Here is a 4,328-nt window from a genome sequence, read left to right on the forward strand (position 1 = left end):
AAAGAGACCCTCTAGTTTTTTTTTTTAATTTCATCTGTTTAGTAGTAATCAGATTATTCTTGCAAGCCTTTTTTAGCTGATGTCACAACTTCCTCAAAATTATAATACTACTTCATGTATCCATATCTAGCGGGAGATAGGGAGAGCTATGCTGGGAGCATCTCAGCTTACAGAAAAATCCTATTATAACATTAAGGATTATTTAAACGATAAAAAAGCTTGGGTGTGAATTGCTCCAGCTTCATAGCTTAATTTAAATTTACTGGAAGATGGTGATAACAAAAAAAAAATTTACCCGGCTAAGTTTGTTGTGGGCTCTTCTTAGACCAGGGCGCGTTTGGAACCCTCGTAGCTTTAGATTTAAGTTGGCGAACGAAGTTATCACCATCCCGTTACAATTATGTAAACAATTATGTATGAACGCTTCATAAGTGCCTGTGATAGGCCATACATGAATAAAGAAATTTTGAATTTGAATTTGAATTTGAATTCAACCTGATCAAATCATGAATGAGGAGATCCGTACAGAAGTGCCAAGAGACTAAGAGAACTAGAGAGATTAAAAAGAGCTATTTCAGTCATTCGATTTTAATACTTTCATTTATCTTATCGACTTTTGGAAAATTGGCAAACTAACTGTAATCCTTATAATACGGCAAAGATACATGATTACCTCGACCTAATACTGCCTCGTTGGTGTGTGCAATGATATCGATTTATATAGAGCCCGGCGGATCGCCGTCTAATATTTCAAAAGTGAAAATATATGTTCAGACCAAACGCTGATCTCGATAAAACTTTGCTCAAAGATAGCAGGTCTCCTGAATACTCATCCGATAAGATACTTTTAGTTCCGGAAAAGCACCCGGAAACCGAATAAAAAACTGATATTCGTTCCGTATTCCGATATCAATTTTATTTTCCTTCTTATTGAGTTCGGAGTTCTGTCATCTTTATCTTATGTTAATGCGTATTTAATTAATCTGTCAATGATATCTACTTAATCGGCTAAAAACAACGTTGCAAAAACGGTCTGTGTGTTCGCCGATTATCATATAATTAATTGCAGCAAGTAATTAACCGACTTCGTTTCAATTGATCGATAAGACTCTAATTTGACTCTGATTCGGCCGTTTAATCTCGACCACATGCTAACGTCACAAGGTAAGGCATGCAAAAAACACGTCCTTCAAATTGCTGCACTTTGTGCCAAAGTAATGCATCGATTAACCTGAGGCGTAGGTGATAAGCTTCATGTGCCCATAATAACACCAAATGTGGCAGAAATATGCATGGTGCTAGTATTCCCGGACGAGTTCAGTCACAAAAAAATCTACTAGTTACCTTAAGTTACCCGTTTAATTTTTTTTTTAAAAAGCAAGATAATGCCAAATTTCTACTATATCAAATCAGTTTAAAGTTTTAAATACGTTGAAAGGCCACAAACAGGCAAACTGTGTTTATAACACCCAATGTAAGAAGTGATAGAATTTTAACTTGTCTGGCTGTGTATCTGTGAAAATGTCTGTGGTATCTTATTTACTTTTTTGTTCTTACTAAAAGTCCCAATCCCCGATAGGCATTTTGAAAGGCTAGTTCAGGCCAGTTATCAGAGGAAAATTAAAAGTTATGCTACTACTACTAAATACTAGATCTGGTTAATATTATGTGTAACCTTGCCGTGTAGTGTTAGGACTGTATCTGATTTCTTTCATAAAGGCAAAAATGGTACTAGTTAGTATACTACTAAATACTCAAAAATGTATTAGTTAGTATCAGTATGTATAAGTTTCATACATGTAGTCACAGACAGTAAATAATGTACCTCTAAAAGCCTCTGAAGTATTATTTCGGTTTTCATTTACACATTGTATACCATAGTAGATACTTATTTGAGATTAGGTTATTACTTACCGATTTCAAAGGTTACTTTTATTGCAATACGTCGTTATCTCACGATATCATTTTATATTTCGTTTTATTATTCCACCGGACTTTTAGGCGGAAGTAATACACTTTTTAAGAGACAAGCTGATCAACATGGCTTTGCTTAAATGAAAGATTCACCTTCGATTACATTAAGATACTATTTTACATTAAGATACTATTTTACATTAAGATACTACATTAAGATACTATTGAGATTTATTGGTCGGTATAATAACCCTAAACTGAGAGCGAGAGGTAATAGCGTTGCGAGTGTAATTGTTAATGCAAATGCAGACTTTTGTCTGAAAAAAAAGAGTGGGTGCTTAAGACCGCACCGCAGAAGTGGAAACAACAAAGTTAAGTTACTAAATGTAACTAAGAGGAAAATGGCCAAATTTAAGATCGAGCGTATTCCCTAGGAGAGGCTTGCGGAAGAAAGTCATGAATTCAACTTTATTCGTTGTTCTTGCACAAAAAAAGACTAAGAAAGCATACCAATGGTTTTACAAATTACGCCGATGGGTTCAACTACCATATTTGCAGCCGTAAATGTCGCTCACGCATTGTCTTATGTATCCATATAAAAATAAATAGGTTGTAAAGTCAGTGTCTGGCTCACGGGCGATAATTTTAGGTGTTAACGTCCGAAGAAAACGTTTACGTCACAAGTCAAACGATCGGGCGATTATGCCTCTCTAGCGCTTGCACCGCGCTCGCTTGCCACTCTCCTCTGGCGGAACGTGACAATGAGTCATGTTTTTTCTTTCTTTTTTTTTTTTTTTTTTTTTATTCTTTATTCAAATAGGCACATAGATGGCACTTTTGATGCGTTATTATATACAAAATGTGTACATAGCAGTGAGTAGTGATGGCGATAACTACAATCGTAAACTTAAAACTAATGCTACGAGGGTTCCAATCGCGCCCTGGTCTAAGAAGAAGCCCACAAGAAACTTAGCCGGGTGTTCTTTTTGTTATCACCATCTCACATTGTCATTAGAAAATATTTAAGAAGCAACCTGGTTAGAGCAATTGTTTACACCCAAGCTTTTTTATCGTTTACGTAATCCTTTATACTATAATAGGACTTTTCTACGTTTCGTGCGTGCAGCCGGCGTAAAACGAATCAAGACGTCATTGCGTCAAAAGTGTCCTATGAGAGTAGCGATAAAAATATAGACATATAAATATAAAAAAATATAGCACTAACTACTAGTTCTAATCTTCCATCTGAAGATTTTGCATAAGATAGATTATGATTTATTAATTTCGGCCGTAAGATTGCACAACAGATTATGAAAGTTAGCAGGAATTGTACGCCGACAAATTAAAAAATACATATTAACAAGAAAGCGTCGAAAATGAACTGTTAGGTAATAAAGATTATCTTAAAAGATTGTAAAGCTGAGCGTCCACGTCATGAATGATAAAATCTTTGGAATGATTCACTGAATTCTTGATAGAATAAATTGTCGATACTGAATCTTTGCTCAACCAGCAATTATAGCATTGCTTTGTTCTTTATCTCTTTTTTGAAGTAAAACTTCTCTATGCGCGACTAGGGAGTAACTCAGATTTTTTTCTGTTTCCGCTATTTAAAAATAATAATTTGGATTGGTTTTATGTATATGTCATATACTCCACGCTTCTAGTAGCAAATATCATAATCAATTAGGATTATTGGTATCCAATATTTTCAAACGGATCAATTGTTAATTTTCTGAAGATTGCGACATTCTATAATATTTAACGACAAGGTTATATATATTGACATGTGCTGGTCTAACCTTCAATTTTCTACTCTCAATTATTCGATTTAACAATTGAAAATATTTATAAAATGTGAAAGTGATATTAATGAATTTTAAATAGAATATAAAATGAAATAATGTCTTACTCTTTCGTCAATAAATAATAATAAAAGTTTTACTTTATTAGCGCGTAAAGGTTACACGCACACACTTTTTTGTTTAATATAGTAGAGGAGAAATGTGCCGAGTTGAGAAGCATTGACTAAGACTGATAACTTAAACCTATCGTTCCCATCGTCATCAACCCATTATCGGCCCACTACAGGGGAAAAGTCTCCTCCCACAGAGGGAGGGATTTAGGCCCTAGTCAAACACGCGGGCCAAGAGCAGATGAGAGGTTGTAGAATCCAGGTTACCGCATGCATGTGTCGATGATTCGATTATTCTTCGGTGTCCTTGCGCTCAGAAGAGCCAAAAGGCGAGTCAATTGAGCGACTGACAGAAAAAGAAATGACAACCTCACTGGCTAGGCAATTTGGGAATTTATTATTTTCTGAATTAAGTACGATGTCGTTTAAGTACAATGGGTGTGTTTATCTCGATTAAAAATTAGGTTAAAAGAATTATTGCTTGGTGGATCATGACAAG

This window comes from Pararge aegeria, chromosome 7 (assembly GCF_905163445.1).
Source record: "Pararge aegeria chromosome 7, ilParAegt1.1, whole genome shotgun sequence".
Classification (NCBI taxonomy): domain Eukaryota; kingdom Metazoa; phylum Arthropoda; class Insecta; order Lepidoptera; family Nymphalidae; genus Pararge; species Pararge aegeria.